Raw genomic sequence first — 21,338 nt, 5'->3', positions numbered from 1 at the left:
TCAAGATTGTTAGCAGAAACATGCTTAACACTGACACAAACACAGTTGAAGTCACTCAGTAAATGTTTAAAGAAACCAGTGTGAGCTGTTCACAATGATAGAGTGCAGTTTTGTTCCCTTGTGTTCTCCAGGGCATAGCACTCTGCACTTACATGGTATCTAATAATGTTTGTTGATTAACAGACTTATGCACAAATATATGAGCTCTGTTTACAGTTGGTGCAATGCATCAGGATTAGCTTGCTTTGTGAGAACATGGACTTTTAAGGGAGTCAGTCAAGTAGCCTGACTATGGGATGATCAACTGTACATCCCCATTCTATTTTGGGTTCTCCCTCTTCCTGGAGTCTGCTTGCCTGCCTGCATACCTGCCTGATGGACTTAGCCTGTCTCATGGTCTCACTCTGGGGGATTGTTTCCCACTACAATGTGATCTCCTTGGGAGATTTCAATTGCTTTTGAATTAGTTATAGGCTCAGAAATGAGGGACTCCCATTATTACAATGCAGATTTTAAAATGACTCAATTTCAAGTTGCCAGCTAGGCAACATTAACTTGTCAGATAATTCTGCATGGTCACGAAGAAGATTGACTTTTCAAAAAGCAAAGCAGAAATGAGCCAATACGGTCAAGGAGTGAAGGAAATGACCTTTGAAATGCTTTCCATGTATGAAAGCCATGCCTTGTCTGTTTTACCATCTATAAAATGGAGGCAAAACTTCTGATCTCTGTTTTTAAAAGTGAGTTGGGGAGTAGTCAGTGATTATGCTATGTAAAACAATTCACTGAGCATAGTACTCACTGGATTCTCCAGATTCATGAATTTACACAACAGTATCTGTAGTAAAGCTTGTGCACACACAAAACGGCCTTATGTCAAATATCAAAGGGCTGTGTCTGGAATAAATGGCATTTAAGGAATTGTTTCTGACATAGTCTCTTTTCACTTGTCTTGAAAATAGGAAAAAGAAGGACAAGAGAGAGCAGAAAGACTGGAGAAAAAATATACCACAAATATCAAAATGTTAACTGTGGCTTACAAGGTGATTTTTATTTTTTGTTTTTGGCTTTTTCTGTATTTTGAAAATATTCTAGGATATGTTTTTTTTTAAATCAGGCCAAATGCTATTAATTAAAATATTGATGAAATCAAAGAATACCTCAAAACATATAACCAGAAAACAATAATAAAGATAATAGCTGTCTTACTTTGGGTACCCCAAGAGTTGACTCTGAGACTAGGTGCAAGTAGTTTATTTGGGAATTAAATCTAGGAAGTACTAATAGGAAAAGTAGGAAAATTAGAGAGAAGGGAAGAAAGCCAATACAAGGTGTATGAATGAATAGGTTACCTCCATGGGAAGCTGGGGTTTATTTCTGGGAACCTCTGGAAGATGGTGTAGAACACACCATAGAATTGTACCATCCTACGTCAGGAAGATGGGGTCTTTGTCCAGCAAATAAACAGAGAAAGCACTTCTGGCTTTCTCCATGTACAGATCAAGCCTGCTTCTGCAGCCAGAAAAGTCCTTAGGCAAAAATTGAATTTCAATTGTTTGTGGTATGAATAACATTGAGTATCAAGAGAATATGAGCCAGGCATTGACAAAAATCTGCTGCGCCAATGAATCTATTGCCAAAATCCGGGAGAAGATTTAGTTAACTATGGAACCATGACACCACCTTGAGAATCATAACTAGCAGGCAGCCCACCTTTACCTGCTTAACAACACAGAAAATCTCATGACTGAAATAAAGTAGAAACCTTGGCCTTGACCTTCTCCTTGACTCCTGTGTTACATGTTACATGACTCTTTAAGGTGGTCACACACAGATATTCAGTAGTACTACCAATTACATCGATTTGGATTCAACAACTTCTAAAAGACACTGGGAATACACAGAGGAAATAGCCTCGGAGTTCAACTTTGGAAACTGGGAGACTGCCTTCGCTTAGATGTCTAATAGACAAGGGTAAAAATCTTGATTTTACCATCTCCTGCTTGATTCCAAGTTTTTCCACCTCAGTAAATAGCAATAAATCCCTCCTCTCAGTTACTTAAGCCCAAATATAGTCAATGTTCTTGGTTCCTTGATTTTCTTCAACTTTCATATGAATCTATTGGCACTGTCATTAGGCTAAAAACTCAAATCCATTTATTTCTCTCTTTCTTCACTACTACTACACTGCAAACCATATCACAATTATCTTTTACTTAGATTACTACAATAGCCTTCATGTTGGTCTCTTGATCTTTCAAAACTATAAATCAGATCATGGATCTTTCCATGTTAAAACCCTCCCAGTGCTCCTGTTGTACTTCTGACATAAGCCAAACTCCTGACCATGGCTTACAAAGTCTATTGTCATCTGATTCCTTCTTCTTTTTTTTTTTTTCTTGAGATGGAGTTTCAATATTGTCACTCAGGCTGGAGTGTAATGGCTCTATCTCGTCTCAGTGCAACCTCTGCCTCCCAGGTTAAAGCGATTCTCCTGCCTCAGCCTCCTGAGTAGCTGGAACTACATGCGCCTGCCACCATGCCTGGCTAATTTTTTTTTTTTTTTTTGGTATTTTTAGTACAGACGGGGTTTCACTATGTTGGCCAGGCTGGTCTTGGACTCCTGACCTCAGGTTATCTGCCCGCTTTGGCCTCCCAAAGAGCTGTGATTACAGGCATGACCCACTGCGCCCAGCTGATTCCTTCTTATTTATTTGGTTTTGTCTCCCACCATCCTCCATACTGCAGCCACACTGGCCTTTCTGATCCTGGAATATATAATATATATAAATGTCCTCTTTAGGACATTTGCACTTTTTGTTCCCTGCAGTTGGTCAGTTCTTTCGCCAGATTTTCACATGGTGGCTCCTTCTAATCATTTAAGTCTCATCTCAGCAGCTATATCATTGGTCTTTTCTTCAAGATCACCTCCTCGAAATTAGTTCATTTGTAACTAACACATTGGCTTGATATGTAATATCCTTAGCCAATGAATCCTTAGCACTCAGGGAAATGCTTGGCTCCTGGAAGGCTCTCAACAACTAATTGTTGGTAGAGGAATTTAGGATGTAACTGTATAAATAGCCACACAGGGAAGGAGACTCAGGGTGGAGGCCCATGCTGGCAGTCTTACTATTTTTCCATTGGTTCCATTGGTCCAGAGTATTGAAGAATCAGGCAGTGGAGGGCAGGAAAAAATCACACATAATCCAGAAGAGCCATATGGTTTTGGTGCTTGTTAGGCCTTTAGAACTGGGCTAAAGCTGTTCTGCTATAGAACTAAGAATTTGATCTTTTCACAACCAGGGAGATTTTGGGCAGGTCGAGAGCTGAGTTGTAGTTCTGACTGTTACAAAATGTGATTGTGAAATGTTTTCTTTTTTTTTTTTACTTCTTCAGTGATAATAAACTAGAATGACAATCAAGCAAACAAATATATATATGTAAATGTGTTTAAAATTTTGGGAAATCATAGACCATAGGAAATTTTGGGGTTTCTTTCATAGAATATAAAGAAATATTGGTTCTGTTAAATAAAAGTGGAGAGCATTAAAAGGTAAACTATGCCGAGACCAAAAAAAAAAAAGCAGGAAGAAAGACGAAAAGGAGTTGATTTAAAAAATGCTAAGAATGTTTATGAAAAAAAATTCATCTTATAGTCAAAATTATCATGGGAGGCAGTAAAACTATAATCAACGTGCAAAAAAATATGAAAAAGATCTCTCTAAGAATAACTAAACATATGAAGAAAAAGACAAATTGACAAATTGGCTCAGAGGTCAGCAATTACAGCCCTCAGGATAAATCTGACTCCCACCTGTTTTTATAAATAAAATCTTATTGGAACACCATCACAGTGGTTGCTTTAAGTATCACCTGTGGCTAATTCATGCTACACTGGCAAACTTAATGGTTGTAACAGATCCTATATGATCCACAAAGCCTAAACTATTTACTCTCTGGTTATTTAGAGGAAAAGTTTTTTGGCCACTGAATGGGGTAAAAGAAAATAGTTATGGTGGTAGGAGAACAAAGATCCAATTTCCTAATGTTTGATGTATTTGGCAAAAGAAATAATAAGAAATGTACTACTGAGATTTATTACAGAAAGAAGGAATAATTTTCTTATTGGGCAAAGACTTACATATAAGATAGAACTGAACATACATATAAAATCATTTAAATTGTCTATGAACATATGAAAATAATGTTGTGACAATAATCTGAGACATTACTTAGATTATCTAAATAAAAATTTGGTATAACTAAAAGAGACATGAGAACATGCTACAGTTCTCTTGTTTTATACATATAGTAACTATTCATTCCTAATGCCTCCTTTCTCTGTCAAATGTCCCTGTTTGGATGATAGGTTTATATGATTAGTCCATTCACAGAGGTTATCACAAAGTAACTGGCAAAACCAACTTTAATTATATGATAAGTTGTATTTTAAATAAGGTTTTTGGATAAATATTAATGAAAGACAACATTTTGATCAATGAAAGTGGCAAAAATACCTTCACAATTACCTGATTAGATAAAGATAAACAAAGTACAGCTTCCATAATTTTAAAAAAGCGAAAAAAGAGGAAGCTATCAGAAATAAAATAGGACACAGAAATATGATTAACATTTTGATACAACAATAAATGTAAATATTTAAAATACCACTTTGTAGAAAATCAAGTCTCTTGGTTGTATCAAAAATAATCTTCATTTATATGTTTCTTTGAAGAAAATAACCTGAAACAAAATTACAAAAAAAAAAAGGGAGAGAGAGAGAGAAAAAAAATAGGACATGAAACAATTGAGGAGGAAAATATGAAAGAACAGCAAAAAAGGAATGACAGATTAATTTCAGACAAATTAAGGTCCAAGTCAAAATGCAGTGAACAAGAAAAGAAACCATTTTATAATGATAAAGAACTTGATAACATAATACATATCCAGAACCCATATAAGTAGACATTAGCAAAAAACAGACCATGTGAGCAAAAATAAAGAAGGGCAGTAAAGATTGTCATGATATGGCACATGTAAATATGTATATTTAACTCTCTCCATATAGAATTTTTAATATCTCACATAGAATGCCTCTTTTCAAATACAATAATTATTCTATATTATATCAAAATACATGCCTCTAAATTCCTCACAGAAGAAATTTTATAGGCTATTTTTTGGATTATAATGCACTAAAAATTGAAATTAATCATTTGAATTTAAACATATCTTCCCATCCAACCTCCCTCCAAAATAATTGGGAACTTAAATAAGGAAAAACAACCATATGCTGCAGAAATTTCAATGCACAGTCATAAAATTGAAGTAAAAACTATGTACAAAATAAAAAAGAATACCATGTTTTAAAGCTTATGAGATACTGTTAAATCTATTTTGAGGGACAAACTCCATATTTGAATAAAATGATAATTCTACTTAACAATTATAGAATGGAATACAATGTAGCAAATAAAAACAATGAATGAGCACTCTGTATACAAACATAGAAAGTTCTTTAATACATATTTTAAATGGCAAAGACAATAAGGTTTACAATGATATATTTCACATGATGGCTGTTATGTTAAAATACAATAAAATCTTATACATGTCTAGAATTTTTAAAAATGGTGATTTGGAAAGATACACACTAAATTGGAAACAGTGCTTATCTCTAGGAAAAGGAAGGAGGGAAAACAGCTGTCAAATGGGACTTTTGCTCTTTAGGAATTTTTACAATTAGAATAAGTTCACATCCTACCACACAAAAGGATACACAAAAATTCTCATAGTAGCTTTGTTCATAAGAGACAAAGCCTAGAAATAACTCAAATGTCCAGTTAAGAGTAGAATGGATGGATGCATTGTGGTATATACACACAATGGAATACCAGGCAGCAAAGACTGTAATGAATGCAACAACATGGATTAATCTCTCAGACATAATTTTGAATAAAAGAAAATGCAAGGCAGGGCACCGTGGCTCACACCTGTAATCCCAACACTTTGGGAGGCTGAGGTGGGTGGATCACGAGGTCAAGAGATCGAGACCATCCTGGCCAACATGGTGAAACCCTGTCTCTACTAAAAATACAGAAAAATTAGCTGGGTATGGTGGCGCATGCCTAGAGTCCCAGCTACTCGGGAGGCTGAGGAGGGAGAATTGCTTGAATCTGGGAGGCGGAGGTTGCAGTGAGCCTGGGCAACAGAGTGAGACAGTCTCAAAAAAAAAAAAAAAATCCAAAAAGGTGTTTACAGTGTGATTTTATTTATAGAAAATTTAAAGACAGATGAAATTGTTGAATGATGCTGTAAGTCAGCATAATGGCTATCTTTGGAAATCTGAAAGATATACTCCAAATCATAGACCAATCGGGTGAAAGCACAGGGGAACCCTCTGGAGTGCTGAAAAGTTCGACTTGATTTGTGTGGTAGTTACGTGCATACATATGTAAAAATTCATTGAATCATACACTTAAGATTTGTGTACTCTGTAAGTTGTATCTGCATAAAAAGAATACACTCATATTACTGAATAAACTGAATAAATAACAAGAAAACTAAAACAAAAGGATTAAAGATAAAATGAAAAGTTTCTCATGAAAAATAAAGTCTATAAAGATGTGCTTTTCACAGAGTCTTGTGTCTAGATCCACTAAGTTAAAAAAATCTATAAAAATTGGTTTAAATGATGATATACCCCTATTCTACAGTACAGAAGCATAATAGAAAGTACCTCCCTAAAATCAAATGGCAGGATTACTGTGATGAACATCTATCTAAAGATAGCTACAGTATCAAAAATTATAAAAATGCATATATAACAAATAATATTAGAGAGGCACAAATTGAGATAATCAAATAATAGAGTGACAGAAATGCAAAATATGCATGTATAAGATAACTAAAAGCATAGGTAGTATAGGAATAAATACACTATTAAGATCAAGGCACTGAGTGAATGAATAGATTAAACTGAAATAGAATCAAATAAAATTTTTAAAGATAAAAATACATGGTTTGAAATTATCCCCTCAATTGACATAATGAAGAACATATATGAAAAAAAACAAAAGAAAATTAGGTAACTGGGAGATATATGTGAGTACCTCAAAGATAAAAGAAAGCTATTTAAAACAACTTGGGATAAGCAGGTTGTTTATAAAGGAAAGAATTGTACTGACAGCAAACTTCTTAACAGCAATCAGAAATTCCAAAATACTGTCTTATAATACCCTCAATGGGATGAGAGAAAATTTGCCATTATCCCAGAATCTTATATCCAGCTGAAGTATCATTTCAGTATGACGGTGAACTATAGATATTGTCATAGAAACAAAGAGTAAGTGAACTTACCACTTACAGATGTTCCCTGGAAGAGATACTAAAGATTACATTTCAGGAAAAATAAGAATCGAATTCATAAGGACAGAGAGGAGCAGAAGAAGCACTGATAATCATTGACATTAGGAAACTTCTTTCTTTATTTATTTTTAGTTAATTTATTTTTTATTGAGACAGGGTCTCACTCTGTCACCCAGGCTGGAGTGCAGTGACACCATCTTGGCTCACTGCAACCTCTGCCTCCAGGGCTCAAGTGATCCTCTCACCTCAGCCTCCCAAGTAAAATTTTTAAAGACCACAGGAGTGTGCATTCATGCCCAGCTAAGTTTTGTATTTTTTGGAGAGACAGGGTTTCACCGTATTGCCCAAGTTGGTCTTGAACTCCTGGGCTCAAGTGATCCACGTGCCTCACCCTCCTAAAGTGCTGGGATTACAGGCATGAGCCACCTTGCCCAGCCTATGTTAGTTAACTTATAACTAGATCTATAGAAGCATTGATAGTATGAAATAAAAATAACAATGACTGCATTGAGTTCTACAAATAGCAGGTAAAATAGAATGGGACATTTGGAGCTGGAGGATTCCAAGTTCTTAAATTGTTTTGAACAAGCATTGAGATACTAATCACTTTATCCTTCCTAAGCCACTTGTTCATATTAAATATTTGAAGTATCCATTCAAAATTAATAAAAGAACATTACTTTTCCAAAACAATCAGAGGCTAGGAAGACATGGAGAAAGGGGTGAAAAAAACCCAGTGGAAGGTAGGAAGAAGGGGAAAAGAGGGAAGCAAAGAAAAAACATAGTAAATGGAACAAAATAAAATGATAGAAATAAATGGATATATGAGTCAACACAATAAATATAGCAGATAAGCTTGTTAGAACAGAGGCTCACAAATTGAATTAAAAATTACAAAATTCAGCCAATTGTTGTTTATAAGAAAAACACCTAAAATATGATATAGAAAACTTGAAAGTGAAGACAAATAAAAATAGTGTGAATATATTAATACAGAAAAGTAGATTTCAGGACAAAATGCATTTTATGAATAAATAGAGTAATGACATAAAGATAAAGGTAGAAAATAATGGTATTTAAAACTTATATGCACATGACTCCCCAAAATGAATGAAATTGCAAGGAAAAATTACAAAATTCACAATTAATATGGAAAATATAATACTTCTCTCTCAGTAATTCAAATGTCAGAAGAGACAAAAAATTGAACAGTGTAGATAGCAAGTGTGGTCCTATTGAACATATATAGAACTTGACAAATAACTCTGAGAAAGTCAGAAAATATATTTTCTTTTTAAGCAAGGGTGGGACATTTAAAAGAAATGACAATATACTTGGACTCAAAGCTAGTCTTGAATAAAGTAAATAAGTCATATTATAAAGAGAACAATCTCTAATCAAAATGCAAACATATAAGAAACTTCTACCATAAATTTAAGTACACACATGCACATGCTTGGGCCCACACAAACACCCATCCACGCACACTGACCTGAGTTAGTTTCCTATTGCCTCCCTCTCTCTTTCTCTCTCTCTGTCTAATCTATCTGCCTACCTACCTACCTACCTATCTCTGTGTATTGGTTTAACAAATTATTACAAACTTAGTGTCTAAAAACAACATAATTTATTATCTTATGATTCTTGAGGTCAGAAGTCCAAAATGGGTCTTACTGGGCTAAAATCAAGGTATCATAAGGGCTACATTTCTTTCTAGAGGCTCTAGGGGAGAATCCATATTCTTGCCTTTTCTAGCTTCTAGAGGCCACCTGAATTTCTAGGTTCATGGCTTCTAGAGGATGCCTACATTTCTTGGTTCATGTACCCTCTATATTTTCAAAGCCAGCAACAGCTGATCGAGCAGTTCTCACATTGCTTCACGCTGACACTGACTGTTCTCCACCTTTAAGAACACTTATGATTATATTGGGCTCACAGATAATGCAAGATAATCTTCCCATCTCAAGGTAACCTGACCAGCAAACTTAATTTCATCTGCAACCTTAATTTCCCTTTTTCAGGTAGCCTAACATATTCATAGGAAGTGGATATCTTTGGAGGATCGTGATACAATTCCCATGCATAAGTTAGGAAGAATCAGTATCATAGTACTGGCAATTTTCCACAAATTAATTCATAGGTTAAACGTAATTTCAATGAAAATCCCAATCCCAACAGGGTTTTTAATTTGTTTCTTTTATTGAGCTTGACAAACTGACCCTAAAATTTATATGAAAGTAAAGATTAAAAAATAATAAAGTTCAATTTTAAGAAAGATAATCACTGGAATCAACCTTACCAGATTTCAAGACTTATTAAAATTTTAGTAATTAAAATAATGTGGTTTTGTCTCACAGATAGACATATTACATAAATGTAACCAATAAATGATCTCAAAATAGATCCACATGTATAAAGACAAACTGGTGTTTGACAGAAGCAACATTTATGTCAATAAAAAATGAGCTACTCAATTTATGAAGCTGGGACAATTGCTTAACCATGAGGAAAAGTAAAAGTAAAAGTAAATTCTGACTTCACCCTAAAAGTATAAATTCTAAGTGCTTAGAGACCCAAGCATGAAAGCAAACTTGAAATGATTTACAAGCAATGTAGAAGAATATCTTTATGGCTTTGGGGGAGGAAACATTTCTTAAACCGGGCATAAAATATGCAAACTATAGAGAAAAAGATGGATGTACTGGACTTTGAAATTTTGAAAAAATAGACAAATTACCATAGGTTAAGTGAAATGTCATTTATAAATTGGAAGAGCTTTTTGGCAACTTATAATCAATAAAGGATAAGAATCCAGAGTATAAAAGAGCCCCTTATGAATCAATAACAAAAATAAAAGATCATCAATAGAAAAATGGGCAAAGGACATGAATCAGTAATTTGAAACCCAAGTGACCATTTAACATATGAAATGCTCAGTTTCATCAGTAATCAATACTAGGGAACAAAAAGCTGTCATTTCACATGGATTACAGTAGCAAAATTACTTAGTTTGATCATACCAAGTGTTGGTCACAACGTGGGGAACCAGGAATTGTCCTGTACAAAATCTATGCAACCACTTTTGAGAGCAAATTGGCAATATTACAGTAATGTTGAGCATGCACATATACTTGTAATTTCACTTTGAGATATATTTTGTAGAGAAACTATTGTATATGTCCTGAGTAAGTATAAGGATATTCTCTAAAACACTTGCTTTCTAATGTCTAAGAAGCAGAAACACACCCTTTATTAGTGGTAGAATAGAGAAGTTGTGGTTTGTATAGACACTGAAATTCTGTAAAACAATTAAATAATATATCAAATCTCAAAAGTATGACATTGAGTGGAAAAAGGAAGTTGCAGTAGATTACTGTATTGGTTTTACCAAAAACTTGGCGACTTAAAATAACACACATTTATTATATCACAGTTTCTGTAAGTCAGAAATCTTGGCATGGCTTAACTGGACTCTGTACTTCAGCATCTTACCAAGCTGCATTCCAGGTGACAGCCAGGGTTGTGGTCTCATCAGAGGCACCACTGGGGAAGGAATTACTTCAAATATCCCTCAGTCTGTTGGGATAATTATGTTCTTATGGCTGCACAAATGAAAGGTCTAGTTTCTTTCAAGAAATGTTCTGCAGCCCTTAGAGACCACTCAAAATTCCTTGCTACATGAAATTTTCTAATATGACTCCTTCCTTCATGGCATATTGCTTCTTAAAAATCAGCAAGGGAGAAAGAGACTCTAGCAAGATGATGATACATGCTTAACAAAAACACATGAACAAATCACATACATAGCATTTGCTTCATTGCATGGATCAGAAGAAAATTAGAGGTCCTGCTCACACTCAAGGGGAAAGGATTACACAAATGTATAAATACTAGAAAGTCTTGATCATGGAAATCACTTTAAAGTTTGTCCCTCACAATTACATGTATCATTTATATAAATGTCTCAAAACATAAAAATAAAACCAGTAACTTATTTGAATTTCTAAGATATTATGCTGAATGAAAAAAAATTTCAAAAGGTGTGTAATGTATTATTCCATATATAAAACATTCCTATGATGATAACATTATAGAAACACAGAACAGATTAATGGTTTCCAGGGATCAGGTACAAGGGGAGGCCAAAGGAGGGGGACAGAGGTGAGCCTGAGTATCAAAAGAACAACAAGAAGTATATAGAACTATTCTGTATCTTGACTGTATCAATGTCAATAACCTGGTTGTGAAAATTGTACTATGATTTTGCATGATGTTAAGATTAAAATTCTGGGGAAAACTGGGTAAAGGTTACCACAATTTCTCTGTATTGTTTCTTAAAACTGCATGTGATCTACAATTATATAAAAAAAAGTTTAATCAAAAAAACCAAAAAAAATGTAGAAAAAAAATTTACAAACTAAAACCCAAAAAAAGAGTACAAATTCTGAATGGTAAACAGAAAGCCGTAAGACAATAATAGATGGAGGAAAAAAACTGGCAAAGACCAGGTTGACATAAGGAAGCTAATTTTCAGGAGATAATTAAAATCATCACTGGAGGGAGTACAGGGTAGAATTTCTCTGCATTAAATCAAGGTGGTAACTTGAAGGGCAAGGTTGAGAGACTTTCAAAATATAGAAGAAAGGAAAAAACATTGAATGACTTAAAGAGTACACATCAGTCATTAGTCTTCTGTTTGTATTACCTTACATAGACAACTTGTGAATACAAGTATTTTGTCATATGTATTATGTGATATATATGTATATACATATATGCATAATATTAGATGTATATTCTCTGACTACCTTTCAAGGAAGACATGAATACTACTCTATAAGGTAATATACAAAGTTATTAAAATATATTGTTTGGAATTACTACTATTAGTGATTTTAATTTTTCATTTTGTTTTTATATGTGTAATTTTCTATCATGAGTATAAATTCTAGATGCAAAATAATAAATGATTAAAATCAGTGTAATTTTGTGCATATTGCACATCTGCAATTATGTAAAAATACATATAACCAAAAAAACTGGAAGTAAGTATTGTATACCAAATGTAACAGTGATTCTGCCTGGGGGATTGGGTTTTAGTTGTTTTTATTTTCTCCACATGGTACTGTGTAGTTTCCAGATTTTATACAGTGATCAGATGTTCATTTTATAATCATACAAATAAACTTAAAATTAGTATATAAAATTTTATAGGTACTATATGATAACAAATATATAAAAATATGCACTGAAAATTGATGGGAAGGAATACAACAGAAGTTCAAAATATTAGAGACAACTTTCTAAGTTCTTTTAGGTTTCATATACTTTCAAAACTTGCATCATGAGCATGTGTTATTTCGGTAATGGAAATACCTCTAAAGAAAGTGGAAGTTATTAATTAACTGATTTGAATGTGGAAAAAGATTTTCTAAGCATAAAACAATCAAAAAATTATGAAAAGGAGGAGATATCCAAATAGCCAATTACAGGTTGGTGTAAAAGTAATTGAGGTTTTTTCCAGTGAAAGTGGTAAAAATCACAATTACTTTTGCACCAACCTAATAAAACATGGAAACAAATTTCACCTCCCTAAATGCAACTTCCAAAATTAATGTTTTTTTGGACATGCACATTGATTTTCTTCTCTTCTATTATATTTAAGTCAAATTTTAGATGATTAAATATGACATCCTCATGATGGAATATTATGCATTTGTTAAAGATCCTATTTCAGAAAATATGTAGCAAAATGGGAAAATATAATCTTTGGAAAAAAGATAAATTATTGTATTTGCAATTTCTTTTGAACTTATCTAAATACATATTTTTATGAATGAAGAAAATGAACCAAAATATTCACCATAGTTATATTTTAGGGTTGGGATTTCAGGAGACTTTAATGTTCTCCCTAAATGCCTGTATTTTCCAAATATCTAAAATCAAACCATAAAATAATTAGATGAAATAATAGATATAATAAAACTATATCAAGAGCCAACATAGAAGTTTAAAAGATTCTGTTCTTGGCACTGCAATTTCACTAACGCAGAGTTCTCTAGAACATCTTAAAAGATTCACTCATTCAACAATTACTTATTAAATGCCTACCATCTGTCAAGGACTAGAATATCTGTCTGGAATAATACAGAGAAATCCTCTATGTTATGAACAAATTGAAGATCTTTCCCCCATGCAGCTTACCTTCAGAGATGGAATTTGGAAAACCATCTACTTCAAGCCCCACTTGTGCATAGTTATCGAAGGCCCAGCCTAGGCCAAGCACTAGGCTAGTGCAGGGAATCAAAGGGAGCAAGACTGACAGTCCTCATTCTCACTGAACTTGAGTGCAAAAGAATGTTCCTGAAAGCATTGTTCAATATGCCAGGAAGACTGTACTCATGGTTATAGTGTGAAGTTCAGGAACCTGCATTTCAAAAGTTGTTCAGATGATTTGGATGCACAATGCAGTTTGAGAACCACTGGGCTAGTAGAGCTTCATTGTCAAAAAGATGGATAATGCACTGCCCAGAAGTTTTCAGAGAGTGCATTAATTTGCTAAGGCTGCTCTAACAAAATACCACAGATTGGGTGGCTTAAATAATTTACTTCCTCATAGTTCCAGAGGCAGGGTTGGTTTGCTTCGAGGCTTCTCTCATTGGCTTGCAGATGGCGGCTCCCTCGCTGCTTCTTCTCATGGTCAGCCCTCTGTGCATGCTCACTCCTAGTGTCTGTTTCTCTTCTTATAAAGACATCAGGCGTATTGGACTAGGGCTCCAACCTAAGATTCTCATTTTAACGAAATCACTTCTTTAAAGACCTTACCTTCGTATATGGTTATATTCTGATACTGGGGGATCAGGACTTCAGCACATGAATTTTAGGGGGGACACAATTCAGTCCATACACCACTCTATTCTTTAATCGTCTTTAGGGACCTCTCCTATTCTCATCCACCGTCTATTTGCTTACCTTCAGCGATGAGGAGTGCACTACTCCCCTGTGTGTTGGCGGACAGAATCTAAATCTTCTCTGAATAGAACACCATAAGGCCCAGACATTTCCAGTAGTATGTGGTTGAACTCTTCAGCCCTCTCTCTTCCCTAAGATGCCTGTGACATTTTTCATTCTTAAAAGGGATTTATTACCTTCAATATTATTATTATTTTGTATTTTAACTGATCAAACAGAAAACTTTCTGGGCCCTCTGCAGAGGAATTAGAAAGGCAGTTTTCTTAAGTCAGAACAACTCAAAAGAATCAGCTCACTCCTTTCTCTGGCAGCCAGAATTTCGCTCCTGGGTCACATGTCACTTCTAATTGTGGGCATGATGCTCGAGTTCCCCTTGGGCCTGAATTTCATCCGAGTAAATCCTTTCCTTCAGCAGCTGCAGGATTGTGTCAGGGAGAGTGATCTTCAGGCACACACTTCTGCAGAAGAGAGCAGCTGAGCCTGGCACGAACCCTCGGAGTCAGTCATCTCCCATCGACCTGTTATCGACTCTGACATGGCCTCCTTCAGTCAGACACTAATAAACAGAGGCCAATGGGTGCAAGAGAAGGAGCTGGAGTCCTGGAGATGGGGCTTTATTCTCGCTTTTAAATAACGGCGAGTGTTTCCAAGAGAGAAAGTGCTGGAATGGCTGGGGTAATGAAAAATACTCTGAGTAGAATTCTCTCTGGTTGTACCTAGTTTGGCCAAATGGTTTTTGGGTGTCTGGTGTTAGATGAATTGTTTCTCTAGAAAGCCTCAGAGGTAATTTGCACACCCTGAGAAAGGTCTTAAATATCCTCAGGGAACGTCAGAGTCCTTTCTAGTGTGCAGCCTTCTGATAGTTATGTGAACCAGAAGCTCCTTTTCACCTCAGCATTTTGTTATGCAAAATTGAGAGGAATTTACAGTGAACACTTGTATACTCATCACCTGGATTCTACTATTAACATTTTACTATACCTGCTTTATCATGTATCAGTGTCTCTCTCTGTCCAGCCATCAATCCATTTTATTTTTTGGATGTATTTCAAGGCAAATTGCAGACATCATTACAATACCTCTAAATACTACAGCATGTAGACAGAGTTCAGTATTTGTTTACATTTTTTTTTTCTCTTAAGAGGTAAAGTTTGCTTACAATGAAACACATGAATCTTAAGTGTGCATTTATTGACTTTTGATGAATGCATGCACTTATCCAACTAAATTACTATCAATATAGAACAATGTCATCACCCAGAAAATTCTCTTATGCCCCTTCCCAGTAAATTCCCAGCACCTTCCATTTCCCAGAAAAACTTTGTTTTTAAGTTTTTCTACCCCAAGTTAGTTTTCTATGTTTAGATGTTCACAAAAAAGGAGTCATATATTATGTACTCTTACATGTCTTCTATTGCTCAGCACAGTATTTTTGAAGTTTATCCATGTTGTGCATACTACATCAGTAGTTTGTTCCTTTTTACTATTAGGTAGAATTCCATTGGGTTAATATACCAGTTTGTTTATCCATTTTTCTATTGTGGATAAGTTGGCTTTTTTAAGCTGTAACAAATATGAATAAAGTGACTACGACTATTCTTACACAAGCATAAGAGCCAACTTTTTCCTCTCCATAAGTACAACATAATATTTTCAACCATATCATCCATCCATCCATCCATCCATCCATCCATCCATCCATCCATTCTTTCTCCCTCTCTTCTATCCATTCAAACATCTATTGTGTATTCATTGCATGCCAGGCACTGTTCTGCCACTGGGAATACAAAGTCAGAAAATACATCCCTGTCCTTCAAAGAATCTAGTGGAAGAACTCTACAGATAAACAGGCAATTACAGAATCATGGAATTAGAGCTAAGATGGAGACTTGCAGAGAAAGAAGCAGCTAATCAGGTAGAGGAGAGTTAGACAAGACTTCCAGGCAGGTCAAGACTGAGGGACAGAAACAGACTACAGGATCTCCAATAACATTACATGGAAATTTTAATAATGAGTGTCATGATACTTTGTCTTCAATAAAAGTCTTAGCCCTCACCATAGAACTCATTTCAGTGGAGGTGATTTCACAAGGGGCCTTAGTGAGTTAATTTGCTCCTTGAAATCAACTCTCCTAGAGCTTATAATCTTTATTTGCATTCCTCCTGCAGGTTTGTCTCAAGTTTTCATCTCACTTGACTTGAGACTTTGAGAGGAAAGACAGTAGTTTGCATTAGAAGGCTATTTTATTCTCAAGTTTATAGAGTTCTTCTGAAAAGCTCTGTGGAGTTGACTCATAGAATTAGCCAGATTTCTTAAGTGCAACCATTCCAGAATGTACCAATTCTGAGATATAGGTTGCTTTTTAGTCACTGGTAGGGTTTCCAAATAAAATACAGGACACTGAGTTAAATTTAAATTTCAAAGACAATTTTTTTAGTATAATTGTGTCCCAAATATTGCATGGGGCATAAGTGTGTTCCAAATATAGGATGTGATATATTTATACTGAAAAGTGATTAGTTGATTAGTTGTTTTGCTGAAATTCAAATTTAACTGGGCATCCTGTATTTTTATTTGCTATATCTGACAAGCCTAGTCACTGGGGAAAGAGGCTTTCTGCCCAAGTGAATTCTACCCATAATAAAAGCCAATCCCATAAAATATCAAAAACTAATTATGGAGAAAAAGTTTAATTGTACTATACACCTCCAAGTCTTTTAACTAGAATATACAGGCCTAACATAAACATTTCTTGATCACCTGAAGTCATTAGTATGAATGTCAATTATTGCAATGTGTGATGTCCTCAAAGGTACTTGGGGTATTATGGCCTGTCTGTATGCCACCAGTCATTTGTGATTTTAGAATTTTGAATCTGTCTTTTTAAAATCGTATTTTTAAATTATAAGGCTATCAGTTAAATCTGCTCATGACAATCAATATTTATTTTCCCAGAGTCTAGAAACACTAAACTTTTCTCGTGCCTAAACTGATGTCAATAAAAAAAAGAGATCTGAATATTGCTAAAAATATATATAAACAAAGTTTATAAGCTAGCATGGAAAAAAATACTGAGTTTATGATAATTAGCGTTTCAGAGCCTTTTTTTTTTTTTTTTACAAATTTCTGGTTTTTAAATTTTATTTTCTCAAGCATTCATTTACTCACTCATTCAAATGATAAATATTATTATCTAACAGGTGTTTATGTAGACCTCTACAGCTTCAGAATTTTATAAAATAATACTTATAATTAGTCATTAGAAACACATATCTTTAAAGATATGTCTTTAAAGGGCTTTAAAGGGTTAGAGGGTGATTAAAATCTGAAGGTTAGGCTGGGGACGGTGGCTCACACCTGTAATCCCACCAGTTTGGGAGGCCGAGACAGGTGGATTACCTGAGGTCGCAAGTTCAAGACCAGCCTGACCAACATGGAGAAACCCCATCTCTACTAAAAATACAAAATTAGCTGGGTGTGGTGTTGCATGCCTGTAATCCCAGCTACTTGGGAGGCTGAAGCAGGAGAATTGCTTGAACCAGGGAAGCAGAGGTTGCGGTGAGCTGAGATTGCGCCATTGCACTCCAGTCTGGGCAACAAGAGCGAAACTCCGTCTCAAAAAAAAAAAAAAAAAGAGAAAAACCTGAAGGTTTCCATCTGAATATTATATATCCTCCAAACAGCGTATTCATTCCGTTTTCATAATTGCATAAATAGGTAAGTGGATTTCTACCTGGCTTCATGTAATCATGCTAAGCAGTGTTATTTAAATGTTGAAAGCACAGTTCTCTCTCACCTAGACCTTTCTTGAGCACGCTTTCAGGATACACATTAGATCTTAACTTCTTCTGCACATTTAATTTTGATCTCCTTTCAACCAATCAGAGAGAGAAAAACAATTATTTTAGCTACATATTTCAAGACAAGGACTCAGCTGCTAGCTGAGTTGACCCTAATCCTCAGCAGTTCACAGTCCCTTTCTCTGGGAATCTTTGTGCTAAAGAGTCTAAGTCCTCGTGACATTTGCCAGGGCACACAGAAGTCACTGCTGGCAGATATTCATAGAAGTTGGGGTTAACATTCCTGCATCAAAATTCTTGAAAACGGATCTAGTAGATTACCCAAAGGACATATCCTGCTATAAACATCCGCCAAAGTCCATTACCTGTAAAGATGCTGCTTTCTGTAAAGGAAATGTCCTCACCATTTCAGTGATAACTCAGATCCGCATATGAATCAGGGAAGACCCATAATTACACCACGGGATTGTGCATAATGATCAGTCTAGCTCCATCATACTGGACCATTGCTCACTCCTGACCTGGATTCCTGACTTGAGACAATCATTTACCTGCCATGCTTTTTCTTGGCAATGAATTATCCATCTTTTTTGACATAAAATCTCTGCTAGCACAGTGGTTCTCAAATTGCAATGTGCATCTAAGTCACCTGGAGACCTGTTGAAAATGCAGGTTCTTGGGCCTCACACTATAACGATGAATCCAGACTCTCTGGCCTATTGAGCCATGCTTCTGGAAACACTCTTCTCTATCTAAGTTGCCTGAGGATGGGAACTGCATCAGTCTTGCTCCCTCTAATTGCTGCATTAGCCTAGTGCTTGCTTGGCTCAGGGTAGGCCCTCAATAAATATTTGGTCAATGAAGGAATCAAGAAAGACTAAAAAATGGTAGCTGGCAGGGTAGCCCCAGTGAGTAGTTTAAGAAGAATTTTAAGTGAAGGCATTCCTATTAACATGAGGAATCAGTTGAAGACAGTTTTTCTGAAGCTTCATTTTTGTGTTTTGAATTTTTAATAAATATCACTGCTTCTGTTAAAACATAAAAGTACTATGCCAGGATGTAAAACATGGTTTCATTGTAATACCTTATCCTCTCTCACTCTTCCTTCCTTCCCTCCATCTTAAATATAAAGAATGTTCTAGAAAATGTTTGCTCAATGCTCAATTTTTGAGTAGTAAGATTTTGGGTTTTTTTTCTACTTTTCCATATTACATAATTTTTGTAATATGTTTATATTATCAAAAGAAATTAAAGTAAATAATTATTTAAACTTAAAAAAATAAACCATGACTTTTGACAGGATAGAAGTTAGAATCAGTCAACACATTTGATCTCTCAGCCTACAAAGGTGAGTGAGAAGACAGGGTGTAGACATCAAGTCTAATTGTGATGGCCTGCGTCTTCTTCTAAAGAGTTCTCTGTGAAGGCCTCCAATCTACATTTTAGACCATGCCTCTATAGGTCTCAAAAGCTCCCTTCTCTGAACCCAATATTTAGGATTTGCTTGGAAATTACCTATGCTCTTGACTCACGGACTGTGTATTTCAAGCCTTCCAGGTGCACACTAAGGGAGCAGTTTGCATGAGGCTCAGGCTGGTGGTGAAAGCTCCTGCATTGAAGAGTAAACCCTGGATTCACTCGCAGATCTTTAGGTCTCTGACATCGGGGTCTCCCTGGACATAAAAAACGGAAAGACCAGCTCATGTTTTTAAATAGGTCAAATAATCCTTTGTAGAAACTTCTCTGGGGACTTGTCCCTTTTACAGGGAATGGAGACCAAGTGTGTACTATTTAGGAAAGAACTGGTCTCACTGGAATAGTCCAGCTTATACCCCAGCTGACCCCAAGACCAACTTTCCAACTTTACTCTTTGCAACCCTCTTCCACAAATATCTTAGTCTGCCATGAGTTTTCCTGTCTGATTTCCAAATATATTTTTCTTGAAAGGCTCTGTTCTTCCTGGTGCTCCCATTGAGGAATAGGCCACCATGTACTTTCAAAGACAGATCCCCATTCCTTTCCCATGAAATGCCTTTCTCTTGCTCCTTGGTAAATCCTATTGTGGCATAACCAATACTATAATCAAACACACTTCCCTACTCCTTTGAGAATACAGAAAAATTACCTTTCCTAGCTTCCTTTTGCCATTTAGTGGAGCCACATGGCTATTTCTGGCTACTGTGATGTGGATAGCAGTGATGTAAGGTAATTCTTGGTTGACTCTTAAAATCTCTTGAGAGATCTATATTCTGTGTCATTCCTCATTGTGAAGATGAAGACAATCTGTTGAAGATCCAGAAGAAGAATTCTGAGGTCCTAAGGAATAGCAGAACCCCTAAATTGATGTGGATGAGGATACCAAATCACTGTGTGAACAAGAGCTACTCAGTAGAGCTGTCTCACTATGAACATCTGAATTAGATTTTGCATAAGCTGGAAATAAACTTCGATTGTGTTTCTCCGTTTAGATTTAGATAATTTGTATTCCTATAGAATAATATAGCCCACCTTAGTGTTAACACTTGCTCTTACTTTAACATCTACTTAAAGCATTCCTGTCTCTGACTAGCTCTCCTGAGTACCACAGATGAGGTTAACCCAAATTAATGTCTCTCTTGGAAATGTCCGTATTACAATATATCATAAACATTCTCCCACATCCCTTTCTCTCTCACTAGACTGGAAGCTGTGCAAGAGCAGCGTGATTTTTGTAAACTTAGGGCTGGTCACTGCATCTGAAGCATTCCAGTCCTATAAAAGGGTGGAATCTGTACTAGAAGGAAGACTTGCTTCACCAAAATATGTGCTCCTGTATATTGCTTCTCATATTGCTTCTCAGATAGAGCTAGAGGGGAAAGAAGCCTAGGTCCAGTGGATCTGAAGAGAAGGTTCAATTCTCAACAGCCTCCTTTCGGCAGTAAGAAGCCTTGATATCCTCATGGAAGTATTTGTATTTTTTTCCTCTTACAATCTCCTGTGAGTATGACTACAGACAATTGGCCAAAGATGGCCAAAGATGAGTACAGATCCTTTGAAGGCATGGCTTGGCTTTCCAGAGCTGCTGTCCTTCCTGGATACCACACTGGGGAAGTGACAGTGATCTCCATCTCTTCCCCCAAGACCAGGCATTAAGCAGTTATGACAGAGATTCCCTGCCCAGGTATTTTTTGTTCAAGAACAAAACGCCTTTCTGA

This window comes from Pan paniscus, chromosome 21, assembly GCF_029289425.2.
Source record: "Pan paniscus chromosome 21, NHGRI_mPanPan1-v2.0_pri, whole genome shotgun sequence".
Lineage (NCBI taxonomy): Eukaryota > Metazoa > Chordata > Mammalia > Primates > Hominidae > Pan > Pan paniscus.
The sequence above is the reverse complement of the archived record's forward strand: the minus strand, read 5'-3'. Positions refer to the sequence as shown.